This window comes from Phaethon aethereus, assembly GCF_964289735.1.
Source record: "Phaethon aethereus genome assembly, chromosome: 1".
Classification (NCBI taxonomy): domain Eukaryota; kingdom Metazoa; phylum Chordata; class Aves; order Phaethontiformes; family Phaethontidae; genus Phaethon; species Phaethon aethereus.
In genome coordinates, this window is record NC_138575.1 from 97,712,928 (window position 1) to 97,728,151 (window position 15,224).

A 15,224-nucleotide genomic window follows, 5' to 3' on the forward strand; every position below is an offset into this window, starting at 1 on the left:
AGAGAACAGGCACTTCCTTCTGTATGTCTGGTTTCTTTTCTTGGGTGTTTTTTTGGGGGGGGAGGTTTGTTTTTAAGCCTGAGATTTTCCCATGTCGGAAATGGGCTGGAGAGCCGCAAGAGGCAATGAGGCCTCTAAGGCATGTGCTGCTGCTCTGAAAGGTGGTGAGGGAATATGTAAACACTTTCCAGTTAAAAATATCCCTTTGTGTTTGTTTATTTTGATACAAGCAGTTTTTGTGGGAATAAGCTAAATAAAACCCACCTGATTAGTATGTTACTTTGTTATTTTATGTTATTTTTCCTCTGAAATTTATGTATTGCCTCCGAAGGCTGGAGAGAGAAAAGGGAGGCTTACCTGCATAGGGTACAAGACATTTGACTTAAGGTTCTTTTGAAGATGTTCCAGGGAGTAATTATGCTTTGCAAGTGTTAATCTTCTAATTAATTATCGTACAAGGAAATGAAAATATAACACTTAAGAACATTGAGGCTATTTTCTGAAGACAATTACATTAGAGGAGTGTTTCTAAGTTTCAGATTTCTGAATATCAGCAAGTGTGTTTGCCATAGTAGTCTCCTTTGTAAAGATTTTTAAAAAATGGTTTGCCCTTTTTCTTGATTTTTTTTTCCCCTCATTTTTATAATTTTTGTCTTTCAACAAAACAAGAGTCAGGGAAAAGAGTAGAAAAAAGTTGTAGAGTGTTTCAGTGTTACTTTTATTTATGTTGTCATTTATAGGTATTTTTAGTGCAGGTGTCTTCCTGTTGATTTAAAATGTGTCAGGTTACTCCTCTGGGCACAGATAGGACAATAAAATCATATCAATAATGTCTTCCTCAAGGGTCATTGTACTCCATAGCTTTAAAATACAAATTTCCAGGTACTTGCCTTAAGTGGGTTGGAAGCATCTCATTTCAGTGTAGGCTCTGTAAATTATTCTTTTCCCTCTGTTGTTTTAAATGTTGGTTTAAAACTCTTCTCTGGCAGCTTTCCCTGCCCTTTTTTTTGTTTGGAGCTCAGCTTGCATAAGATTAGGTTGGTAGTGACTGCTCGCTCTTTCGTTATCTCATTTGTTGTGGATAAAGCAGAGGATCTGACATTTTTTTGGAACTTGTTAAATCTTTGGTTCTTTTTCTCAATTGTTTTGTTTTCATTGTTGTTATGTCATTCTCTTCATATTCCACACACTGCCAAGAGCTATGATCTGTGAGTTTCACTTGGTAGCTGTCTCGGGCTGAGTCATGTTGTCTTGCAGTTCAGCTGAGTGCAGAGCCAGCAGGAGCGAGCAGCTTGGTTCTCTGCATCCCTGTGTATGTGTGTTGCGTTGTGAAGAGAATAGCCAGCTCTGTGGGGGAAGTGAGTGGTTTTCAAACAGCCTTTTTTCATTGCCTATGCTGTGCAGTACATACAGATATTCTGGGAATTACAGTCCTCAAAGGGCCGTATGAACATACGTAGGAAGCAAGCCAGCTGGGCAAAGCAGGTGAAAGAGATAGCTATGGTTTCAACATCAAGGGTGTTAAAGATGGGTCAAGCTTTTGCATGCTATGCTATGAAAAGACTGGAAGACGCAGCATTACTTTTGTGGTTTCAAGCATGCAGAGTGAAAGGACCATTTGACAGAAGACAGCTGAGAGGTAAGGCTGAGAGAGGAGGAGAAAACAGCTGCTGTGTGTTTGAAGTGCAAGGCATGTGCTAGTTAGCAGTGGAGAACATAAGGACTTACCTTGCCCACCCGATCTGTGGGGTGCATAAGGATAAAAGGCCCTGGAAAGGGTGGTGGCTGAAGATGTTGGCCACCTGGAATACTTTGAAGCAGGCCAGCAACAGTATGTTAACGTAGCTGTCCAGAGGGACATGTGAGAGGGTATTCCCCCTGCCCAACTTCAGGCTCTCTAACAGTCTAAACTAAAAAGCTAGTCTGCTATGTATAGGTCCATTGAGAGACCACAAGGTGATTCAAAGCAGAAACCTAAGTCAGACACTTTGATTTCTCTGTGGGAAAGAATGTCTTTCTGTTTGGGCTATATGTAAGGCACATAGGTGAGTTTGATGTCTAATTAAGGCACGCAAGTTATGTACGCACAATTAAAATGCCTTCCCACATCTCTCTTACTCATAAGATCTCTGACTAAATATTTTACTTGTTATTATACTAAAGAACATGATGGTTTGGATCTGCTCCTTTAACACTTTACAGTGTTTCAATCACTGTATGACAACACTGCAGAATGGAAATGAGGTAAATCTGAGGTGACAAATTTTGAGAATTCCATGTTACATAGCCTGATTCTCAACCTACTGAAGGTACTAAGCAGTTATGTAATGATGTCTGGATGGCTGCTGTAAAGATTGTGTAAAATCCTGTAATGAAAATGATGGAATGAAGGTGGCTGTGAGTCAGGATATGATAAAGGAATCAAGGCCGTGTGAAAGAAGCCTTGTTTTGAACTCTTAAATCCCTTTGTAAGGTAAGGATTTCAGATCTGAGCATTTTACTGAAAGGCAAAATCACGCGACCTCTTGAAAAGCCCAGCTGCTTGGTAGACAGGGGAAAAAACCAGACATAAAAAAGATTAAAATTAAACTAACAGTTCCATTTATCCATTGCAGTATTTTCCTATCTGTTAACTGGTTTTGTAGGGTTTTTTTGCTTTGCTGGTTACTCTCATTCCTCTGGAGCTGTTAGCCTTGTGAATGAAACTTCATGTTGCCGCTCTTGAATGAATTCCATCAAAGAGCCATTGATAGTAGTTGGAAGCAAGAGAAATGTTTTGTTTTGGTTTTCCTTGTTCACCAGCTATTATTGATTTTCTGCAGTCGGTCAATGTATGTGGTTTGGAAGCTCTTTTCATTTGTGTGGGTTTTTTGCAATGGTACAAGTGACTTTTTGCCCAAATACGCTAAAATGTAAGAACAATGAAGAGTAAGACTGAAGAATTAACATAAGAACAATAATTTTTTAAAGGTTGATATAGTATACAATATGCTGAGTTAAGTGATATGGTAGCAATGCTTGTAAAAGCTTAAGTCAGCTATTTCAAAAGTTGAATGTGAAGTGACTTCTTGCTAATTGTAACACAATACCCTGGCTATCCCAGCATCCTTAATCTTTCAAAATAATCTCTTGGCGTTTTGACTGAATATGTACAATATTATGCAAAGGCAGCTGTTCATAGGGGTGTAGCATTCTGCGGTGCACTGTCAGGCAGCGGTTTAATGTGAAGAGCATGACCTTGTCAGAGCTCAGCCAGAGTCTGCAGTGCCCCAGCAGAAAGCAGCTGGTCCCTTTTTGCAGGGGAGCTGAGGCTCTAAGGGCCACTAGAACCCGTTGTCGTTTTGGTGCCCTACATCCCATCTGTTCTATAAAAACACCAAACAAAAAACCAAACCAAACAAAAAAAACACACCACGACAAAACAAACAAATGGTGAAAGATAACTATTGTAACAACAGATACCTTTAAATTCCAGGACTATTTGCTTAAATACATTTTCATTAGCCCATTCTAGAAATGTACAATGTCTTATGCATATCCCCCTCTCCCCAGTATCCAATTATTACGTAGTCACCTGTAATAGCTGTTAAGAATATTAAAGTGGAGCAAATGGAAAATCCTTTCATGTTATTATTTTACAGTGCCCTCAAGGATGCTAGGCTCTTCAGATCTATAAAAAAATTAAGCCATTTATTGATGATTTTGAGGGTTGTTAAGCTACAAGCCACTGTTGTGGGTAACTTTTGAAGTAGATTGCAACATATTTACCTGTTTTATTATAGCAAACTCAGAGACAGCAAAACCAATCATCTGTGGCACTCAGAATTCTTTTACTGATAATTTACGTTGGTATAATAATAGATGCTTTTCCTGCCTTAGTGGGTAATCACTTACAGAAAATTGGTGATAACAGTGGCAGTTTGTTCTTGGGTTATTATCTAGTTAATTCAGCTGCGTCTAACTATTTTTCCTCTACTTAGATTATGTTTTTCATGGTCATCAAGTACTCAAGCCTACATTATTTTAAATTTTGTCACTAGTTTCTAGAAATGAAAAAAGATTATTATCACACATGAAATACGAATAATGTAACAGTTTAACCCACTTTGCTGTTGAACTATTAAAAAAACCCAAAACCCTGCTTTTCAAAGGTTCTGTGCACTGTAGAAATCCATCACTGCTCCTGCAGGCTGTTGCAGTACAACTGATGATAATACAGTGCTGCTGCATTAGTTGTCTCTGCTGAGGATTTAAATCCTCTTTTTAACTTTGATTTGGAAAGACAAGCTAAATTAGTCTCTGTCTGTACCTGTAAATAAAATGGGCCAGGCAGCATGGCATGACAGGGCTGGTTGCCATCATTCTTACTAAAATTGCACCACCACCCCCTCACCCAAAATACCTGCATCCAGGGAGTGATCCCTGACCTGGGCTAACCCTGAACCTCCCTGGGATTTGTTTGGGAAAACAGCAGCTGACATGGGCCAAAACTACTTGGGAGTGTCCTCATAACTTAACACCATAGATCATCATGTGCCTAGGTCATCATGACTGTAGTAACTGTGTACAGATATAGTTGGAGTGTGTGCATACACACATGTATTTATATGCTCACACACACTGTAATACAGGGTCTTTCATCTTTGTTGATTTTGTTTGGACTTCAAATAAGGAAATCTGCTTTCAACTGGCTTCTTGAGGAGTGAACTCCTTAAACGGCACATTAAAATTCTTGCCAGCGTACTTCCACTGACTAAGGTGCTCAGGCTTACGTTTGCAAATCTTTCATTCACACTAGGAGCAAATCAACTTAAGTATGATATTGTTTCCCATGAAGAATATAGCAGAACAATTTGCTTGGCTATGAGCAATTAGAAAATACATTGTCTGTTTGCAGAATGAATATGAAAACTAATTGTGGGGCCAGGCCTGTGTTTCTCTATACACCTCACTAATGACTTCGTTTGCTGTAAACTAGACAGCCCACTTCAAAACACATCTCCGCCTTAATATATTGTATTAAAAAAGCGTGTCAGCTTAATTTTAAAACAAGCTAACCCTCAGGGAGCAATTTTGCTTGAATTCTTCTGTTTCTTTTCTGTTATTAATTGCATCCATCTGCCAGAGCAGGTGCAAAGGCTTTAACTAAGTCCTATCAATTTAGCACTACCTCTTGAATTTACTCCATCTGTGTGATAGCATAAAAATAATCAATGTCAATATCTTGGGTTTGTTTTTTTTTTCTGTTCCTGCTGTGTACCGTGATCTTAGTTCTTCCTAATCTAGGTCTGATAAAACAATAGCAGCAATATTTAACTCCGACATCCTATTTAATATCCTGCCCAAATACAACTGGGGTTTCTTTTTTGACTTAAGGATAGGAGCTTTCATTTTTTTCCATTTGAATATCTCTGCTTTCACCATAATTTCTAAGATTTTCAAATTGTGGTAAGTGGTTGTAAAATATGTGCCTAAGGACTTTCCATTGCCATTTTTCTGTGGAGTAGGAGATGTGCTTTGACAGGAAACAAGCCTGTGTCCATTGAACATAGTTTAGAGTAGAAAAGACTTCCTCTGTGCTTCTGCAAGTCGAGGAACCTCAATTAGTGGAGATTTGAACTATATTACTAGTAGATTTAATTGGAATATTCAAATGAGATGCTGTCATACAGACTTTTTTTTCAGCAAGCAGCAATGTTTTCAGTTTAGTAGGATAGTGTCTTAAACAGGGAAATCATGCAGTGCTAGGAAATCATAATTTAAGCACTATGATTTATTTGCTTAAATTTCTCCTTGTGTGCCACTCATTATTGCAGCTTCTAATGTTCTGTCCATCCTTCTAAAAGAAGGCAACTTTTTGTGCTATAATCTGCTTGACTCCTTGAGTATGAATTTGTGGTGTATCTTGTGTTTCCTGTATGCTTCAAGTTCTACCAATATTTTGTTTGTGAGCAAAGACAGGAACACTTTGTCTTTGACTTGTGTCAGAAACATGTTGGATTTTTTTTCCCTGCTTACTTACGTTCATTTAAAATAAGTTATTTTATCCAAACTGAATGTAAACCGTATGTTTTGTAGGGCAAGTCACTATTTTAGTAGAATGGAGTAATTTTTGACCTTTTGCATAGGTCATTTGCAAACACAAACTGAATGCATTTGATATTTGTAATTATTTGTTAAATGCTTCAGAGCATTCAGTTATTCTTAGAATAAGTTTACAAGATTTTTGCATCAGTCACTGCATAATGCAATTGGTGATTGTATTTTTCTACTTCATTACAAGACTACTTTTTTTGAGGAAAATTAAAAATAGTGAATCAGACTTCTGGGGAGAGGAATAAGTGGGTTTTTTTTTTTCCTTTCTGAAATGTTAATTTTAATGCATTAAGCAGTCATGTTTCGAAGAACAGTGAATACTACATCAAAATGTGCTTTTTCATTATTCTGTTAATTCTACTGTACGGGAGAGTATAATGCTTGTTTCCATTAAGTTTCAGATTAAGGCATGTTGTGTCAAATGAAATACAAAGAGGTCAAAGTAAAATTAATAATGAAGTGAAGCTTGAATTTCTCTCATTTTCCTGTCCAGTTTTCAGTGTATCCAGTTCTGCATGGATACCCCCGTTGTCTAGGCAGTCAGAAAGTGTCCAGCAGAACATTGTCACCCTTGTATCAAACAGTGCAAAAGTGTCTTTAATTATTTTGGATTTGTTTGTTGTTGTTTTGTTTGTTTGTTTTCCCCTGCAGTGTTTTTATTTTGTTCAGTTACCAGTCACTTGCTGGTAAATGCAAAACCAGCTATACTGGCTTATAAGCCTGTTGTGCTGGTATTTTCCTCTCTGCTTTCTGCAACTCGTGTTGTTTTTTTTAAGTATCTGGTACAACTTTTCTTTAAATTGTGTAACACTATAGGGCATAACCAAAAATGTCTTCTTACGTAGTTCAGTTCTTCTCAAACCCTTACTTCATCAGAGCTGAAGATGAACAAATAGTCTAAGACAATTTATCTAGCCAGCAGTCATCCGTGCTCAGTGACAGCTTCTCATAGGCTTTATTCTGCTTTTGCACAAATTAGCCAGACTGCACTGTCCCAGTGCTCACTTTTTAAGGAATAAAGTATTTATCATTAAAGCCTTCTATCTCTGAACAGTTGTATAGTTTTGGTACCAGGTACAATACATGGTTGGTACTCAATAAAGGGTCTGTCATATGAAGTGAAAATTTCTCTTCAGTTTTTCCATGTAGATTTGAATAAAATACAGTCTTCATAATATTTCCTACATTGTCCTTAACTTTGAAGTTTGACTTATTTTTGTACTTTTCCCTTTATGAAAGAAGGATAGGCTAAATGTTGCAGGTTTTCATAACATTTATTGTTAATATTCTTATCTGTTAGCAGCTTGGAGACTGTGTTGTGCTTAACTCCGTCTTGTTAGAAGGAAATACCAGCAATTGAGTTTTTAATGTTTGATGTCATTGCTACAAAGAAAGACTGGAGGAAGTAGGAAAGTCCTATGTCTTGGAAATTTTTTTCATGTGTTTTTCTTTTATACATAGGCAATGTATCCAGAATTTTCAATAGTAAGTAGTGATCTGTTTAGATGCCCATTCATGAATCCTTGAAAAAGCAGGCTGATCTTATAAAAGCAGGTATTTAGTGATTTCTGAAAACCTACTGAATGCGAAGATTTCTTTTTTTGAAGGTGCATTGAAGCTGCAGACTTGCTTGGTAATTCTAAAAACTTTGTATGCTTTCATCCGCTTGTTCCCATTTTTCTGAAGTTGTTTTGGAACAAACACTCCACTTCTGCCATAGATACATGGCTCAGGCCATTTATTTTACATGTGCAACATAGTTAAATTTTGTCAGATTAAAGGAGAATAAAATGGATTCATTAATTCCTCAGTTCTTCTGTGCTATATAAATTGAGTTTGGATGACTTCTGTCAATACGCTTTTGGATATTCTTTCTAGCCCGAGGCTATAACTGATAAATGGTGACATGCTTAGGGAGATCTCAGCTGCGCTGCTGACGTGTGAGACGGTGCTGGGGGTTCGGATCAATGTGCACAGAGTCTCAGCAAGACTGTCCCTGTGCTGTCCATGTGGGTACGATGGACTTGCTCCTTAGCTGTCTGGCTTCACTGTCTAATACGGGTGAAGAGACTGTATAGCTTCTAGGGGATGAAGTCTATATGCTGGAAGGAATGATTGAAGCTTTTCTCAGGACTTGCCAAAAGACTTTTTAAAGGCATCTTCTGAATGAGATGAACACGTCAAAATAGAAAAATGAATATAATCTGAGAGCTTTCTCCATTCAGTAACATACAGAAGCTAAGTGTAGTAATTTTGCCCCCTTTTTGTACAATCTCAACGCACCTTGCTGAGTTGCATGGGAATTCTTACTACTTTTCTTCTTCATAACCCTGTGGTCAGCTAAAGCAGGGTAATGTCAGGAGTAATTTACTTTGTACACCCTGAATAAAGGCACATTCTGTTACTCTTAAATTCAATGAGACCTTACTCCCAAAGCTTTTCAACCTAATTTGATAACCTTGCACAGCCTCATGACATCGTAATGTCCACAGAGTTACCTTGGCTTAGTTCAGCTGAATGTCTGTTCCTGTACATCTGCCGTATCTCCTGCCCACGTAGAATATCTATTTTAACTTACGGGCACTGGGATTATAGGTTGTTGTGACTTTCATGGAAACGAGGCATATCTGCACTTTTAGAAAGCAGAGCATGGTAGATACTGAGGTGTGTGTGACAGAGTGCATGCCAGTTCAAATATTTTAAAAATGCAAAACACTTTGTAAAGGGAAAACAATTATAACATGCGTCTCCTTTTTTTCCTTTGTCCAAGGCTGAAAATATTCTCTTGTGAACTTGCTTCCCTTGACTCATTGGCCTTCTATATTTTTTCCTTCCACTTGACTAAATTATGCCAGTTGGATTTTAAATCTATCAAACATAGTTACTGAGCAGTGAAGCCTCTGAAGAGTGTAGTTGGTTGAGCCAAAAAGCAGAAATATAGCACATAACTACTCAGAAATCTCCTTAGGATAAATGGTGAACATTTGCAGGATTTATCATGGATGAATGCTAAGCAACTAAAGTTCTGGAAGGGTACTTGGAATAAGACAATTTGGACAGTAACAAAAACCTTTTAAAAATCTTCAAGGAATGCAGTGATTACATAAACACCCTCGTGGAAAATGTGTTTAATTTCAGGTCGTCTTGTGCTACTGTCTAAAGGCTCTGAAGGAGGAAGAAAGGAATCAAAGAGGCAAACTAATCATAGAAAGTAGTCAAAGTAAAGATGCTGTACGCAGTAAGTTGGGATTGAAATCTGCTAAAAAATACAGGCTTGTGACTCCAGTTAAATGGCTTAGTTTCACTGATATTATCATACAAACATCACCTTTGGATTTTATTCAGGCAAAGTGCTCCCAAGTCTTCACCATTTTGGATGAGTTGAGGGCCCCTTCCTCAGCCTAAATGAGTAGAGTTGTCTTCAAACAAACAGAAGAATAATTATGCCAAGTACGTGTTCCTTATAATGGTGTAGGTGAATGGTTTATTACAGCTCAGCATTGTGCTGATAGCAGCAATGGTGTGAAAGCAAAATATTGTGGAAGATTCCATATGGTTAAATCAAATGCATTTGCTTACCATGTTTTCCAGAGTTTCTGAACCCTTCCTTGTAGGTACTACAGCTAAAACTGTATTTACTAAGGTGCTACTGTACTAAGATATTTATTTTTATAAGAAAAATGTGGGATCTTCTTCATTGTTTATGCTAATAGCACTTGTTCATTCCCAATTACTTGCAGAGCTTATCTGTTAGTTTATAGTTCAGATTCTTTTACAAGATACTGTACACTGATGCTCACTCAAGCTTTCTGCATTTTCACTTTGACTGGCTTATCTGCTTGGCATTAGAGAAGTTGCAGTTTACTTTGAAAGAATGCTTGTTTGCTGAAATAGTGAAATTTGACTGAATACTGGAGGCAATGCCTGGGAAGTGAGTTGAGCTCAAAAAATTTTATGTTCTTTGTGAATATTTGAATGTAACTCTTTCATCCACTGAGTAGAACAGAAAAAATGCCATGACACTTTTTTAATTGGGCCTGCCAGCCAGAATTTCAAATATTAAAATACTCTTTATAAGATGCTTGTGAATAAGGAGTAGGCTAAGAACTAGTCAGACCTTCAGCAATAATTTAGTGTAATAAATTTGCTGCAGTTGGAGCTCTTCTATGAAGTAGCGTACCCACAAATGCAGCGATATGAAGCCTCATTTGGATATTTTTTGCGCAGTATTATTGTATTTTAGTGGATTTTAATATGATCTTGGAAATAATAATAATGTCAGATTAGCCCAAACAAGCAGTAGAAAAATGCAGGACTATTCTTTTCAAGTGAAGTTACTACAGGCTAATAGGAGTATGAGTAACATTAGATAAATTTGGTTTTCACTCAGCTGGTGTTCTTTGCAGAATGATGAGCTTGTATAATCAGCAGGAAAAGCATTGGCACTAATTATGACTAATATTTAACTGTATTGCATGAAGCATTTAAGCACTGTGTAGTCTGAGGTTAAATTTTACATGTTCTCAAAGCTTTTTTTTTTTTTTTGAATGGTGGTCTTAGTGTAATGTTAGTATGATATTTTTAAAATATACTGAGCCTTTTTCGGGAGAGATGTGAAATTACAGTAAATTGACATTAGTGAGACTGTCTTGGTTTGTAAAATCTGTCTCTCCAGATAGCCTTCTAAATTGTAAAGCTTATTTGCTTTTGTGGATTTATGTCTTCAGTTGTGCTTTCTCTGTTTAGTCCTATATTCACTCACTCCTTTTTAAAGTACTTACTTATGCTTAAGCTTCATCTGTGTCCAAGTGCTTTGCTAAAATGAGCTTAAATTTTCACTCTGGCTTTTCAGGAGTGGTTAGCAGCATAAATGTAAAAATGTGTATTTGTAAAATGTGCATGACTTCTACAGGAAATTCTCCATTGTTTGGGGTCTCTCTCTCTCTCTCTCTCTCTCTCTGTCTATCTATATGTGTGTGTATATATATATATATGCATGTGAGGACTAGAAAAACAAACTTGGGCAACTTCTAAAATCTTATTCATAAAGGCAGGATTTTATCCTGGGGCAAGTGGACATGTTTGGTTTCAGACTTTTTCCACAGATGAGCTTGCTTAAATGTAACTTTAAATCTTGACTGCATGGTTGTAATTCTCAAAGGACCTTTTTTAAAGTGGACACCAGGTACTGCCTAAAAATAAAACTGTCTCAATTTCTTTGAGTTTTTTCTCTTTTTGCGTTAAAATTTACCCATACAGCCAAATGTTAGTTAGTTTCATCTCCACGTACGGCTGGTGTAGTAGAAAGAAATGGTCTTTTTAAATAACCCTGACAGTCATAGTTATTGCAAAAGGGTGAATGGGGGAGGAAAATGAAAGAAATTAATTGGGAGAAAGTCCAGGCCAACGATGACTAGTAGTGTGATATCTTACAGTAAAGAGAAAATTACTTAAACCATGACATGAAAGCTGTGTATTTATAAAAACTCATAGTGGCATGTGCCCTACATTCTGTCCTTGCTCTACATTATACTGGCATGATGACTGGGAGAATGTGAGTCTATGAAATCACCATTAAAATTAAATGTAAAAAAACCTCTTTACTTATCAGACTTAACATCAAATCATTAAAATATTTTGAAATTATAAGAGATGAGTAAACCTGTTTTACAAATATACCAATTATGTAAAAATGGAAATCATCACTATGCAGAGTTTTACATTTCGTTTTTAAGATGAAAAGGTTTACTTGTATCCTGAGGGTGCTGTATTCCTATATTTGCCCAGTCTTCTCTTTAATGACTTCAATGATTACAGGATCATGCCTAATTTTTACACAGATCAGAAAATACCTTGTTCAGTCAGAGGCATCTAATTTTCCCATATGCTTTTAAACTGCACAATTGACTAAGATATTGAGTCTCTGTCAAATTCCCACCAGCATTCTTAGTTCGTCCTGCACATTATTTTAGTAAAACCTTTTTTACATGATTATCCAAGGGACAAAAGGAAAATAATTGGCTATCAAAGAGAACTTGTTTTAAAATAATGGATGTTCTTACTGTTTATTTTGAGAAAAAAGTCTGATAGACTTACCAATAAAGAATTAAACTGCTTAGAAGAGATCTTCAAGAAAATTCTAAATCCACTTTGAAGTATTTAAAAAGGTGTAGAAGGAAGATCTGCCCTTTGTTTCTGCCACTGTTTGTTCTTTGTTTTTTCTACGTTCTTTTTTTCTTCTATGCCCTTTTCTTCTTGGCTCCTCAGATGCCTTTGCTTAGCGTGTGATATTGTCATTGTGTGTATCACAAAAAAAGCAATACAGTAGTTCCGTTGTAATCTTAGCTCCTACTGCCCACACAAATTCATGAACTCTCTTCCCTTAACGTTGCGTATTGGTAACTGGGAAGCTTGGAAGGACAAATAAGATAGGAAAGAAAGTTACGTACCATATTGAGCTTCTGTTATTTTTCAAAGCTGACAAAAAGACATTTCACCCCCAAAAAACAGATTTGAAAAAAAAAAAATGTTGAAATGGTCTCTGCTAGGTTCCTACTGCTGTTTCCTGGAGAAATGATCTGGGTAAATTTTACTTCTACTCTCTGTCTGTCATCTTCCTGCCTAGCCCACCTGGTCTCCCATGCCAGTCACAGGCAGAAGTGCTGAGTGCTCTGTTCACTGGACTAGATTATGAAATTAGACACATGCTGAATAGGAGATACTGTATTGATATTGTTGAATAGGAAGCAAGAGACTTGACTATGACTAAGGGCATCTCTGTGGGCTTGTCTCCGTGTCTTTGCAGGGCTTTGGAATCTATAGCAGTATGTCTAATGGAAAAGAAGAATAAACAGGAGAACTGAGCTCACTTTTCTACAGAGCATTCATCTGGAGCACCTTTCTTGGGTATAGCACTGCTACTGGCTTGCAGCTGCTAGAATGCATGCAAGCAGGGGACTGACAAGCAGTGGTGGTCAGCCGTGGTGAGAGAACTTCACTGTGCAAAAACTTGCCATCTGATTATTTCAGATCAGTTTGGTATTGGACAACTGGCTATTCAGGGCAACTCAGATGGAAATCTAATCTGCAAAAGATGTTTACTGTAACCTCCTGGGAGCCTTTTCAGTGCCCAAGACTTACTGCTTTCTTTTTGTGCATAGTCAGAGCTTCCAAAATACATGGGTCTCCTTAAGTTGGCATATACTTCTATTCATTATTTCCTAGTGTCAATGCAACTGCTTCAACTTCAGAGGCACTGAAAGGCTTCTTTTAGCTTTGTGGAAGATATTTTCATACACTGAGTGTGCAGAGCTGAGGTCTTGCATCATGCAGAAGTATCTGGAACTATAGAAGTCTGCTGGAATGGATAATAGAGCATGGCCACTGTGGATTGTGATGAGATGGGTCTTTGTTATTGTGTGAGACTGGATGTACCGTTTCCTGGGCTATGAGCTTGTTCACTAGGCACTTATGCATTGGAAAGAAATGCTATAAACATGAATGCAAACTGTCACAGCAAGATATATGTTGGAGTCCAGAAAATGAAGTTAGAAACTAATTACCTTCGTGTTGAAGGCAAGACCTATTGAAATTCATATAATATAACCGTATTAATATGTGGGTTATTAACAGAAATGGATAGTACCATGCTATCTTCAAGCAGGTCTGACTCCATTTCCTGGCTGTGTGACTTTGAAAGAGCTTATAAATAGGTTTCCTGAGTTGAGGTGCTTGTCATGTGTATTCTTACTTGCTGCTGTCACTGTACAGTTTGGTTTTAACCCTAAGACATTTTGAAAAAAAGCAACAAAAAAGGGCTCTCACATCTGTTTGTGTCTGCAGTTCTGCATTGTGTCCCCTTCCGAGGCCAACACATCCTTGTCCATTGAGAAATGCTGCAGGAAACTGTTCCTCTAAAACTCTGCAGTTTTCCACCAGCATGAGTTCATTATTTCGTGGAACAAAGCTTCTTTGCTCATTTCAAAATTCATCCGTTTATTTTACGGGTGATGGATCTTTAAATAAACCCTAGCTGATAACGAAAATGTAGAAAGCCCAGATACTTGCCATCCTATTGCTAGTCTGCTGTATTTCTGTTCCTACACTTTTGAAAAGCATTAGCATCTTCTATTCACTTAGCTGTGACAAGGTTCACTTTCAAAAGAGCCTTTTCTGCCTTCCCTCTGGGCTGCCAAGAGGTTTCCTAAGTTACTATCCTCAGCACTGCTGCTGTGTCACAAAGGCAGGTGTGTGGGCAGCTGTCTTCTGTGCAGAGGGAAGCAGCCCCTGGATTGGTAATTGCATGGGTGTGCTTTCAGTTGGATGCCCTTGGAAGGCATTCATGGGAGTCATTATCCCTGAGGGGAGTCGGCACCAAATACAGGCAGACAGTGGGGAATGAGGGGGATGGTCAGTTTGTTGTTTAGCAGAATTGTCTCTGCCAGTTGATGCGGGAATAGAATAGAAGATGGTCCTGAGACAGCTGCTTTTTCTTGCACTATGCATACCAAACTGAACTGCTATCTTTGATTTCAATTATCTTTTTTTATGATCTCTATAGATAAGGGTAAAGTGCATTGCCGAATTAGAGGAATTCTGCAGTGCTTGTTCCAGAGCTGTAAACATTTTGAAATGCTTTGGGTCACTTACCTCAAGAAATCTCAACTTCAGTGAAAGCTGAATGCAGGAACTAGCCAACATTTACTTTTTCAGTTGTTTTTGTTCGTTTTATTTCCTTCATATATTGAATATTAGATGCAGTCTGTTTAACTTTTAACCTGCATGGGGTATGCTAGAGTTTAAACTGCTCAACTTGCTTAACAGGAGGACAAGAGAAGAGAAAGGGGAATGAATGTGGACAGAGCACACATGAAGACAACAAACTTAGCTGACTTCTGGAATTCCAGCTGGAATGTTGTAGAATTTGATACAGATGGAAAATAGAAGTTGAAAAGCATAAAATTTCCAGTGTGAGTGCCATTTTGAGTAGGCTGTGTGGGTGGAGAATGGTGCTAAATGCCAAGCAGGCAAGTAGAGTCTCTTTCCAACTAGTAACAGACAGCTAGCAATGGAAAAAAAAAAAAAAAATCATTTAAATGTCCCAATACAGCTGTTTTGTAATAAATCAC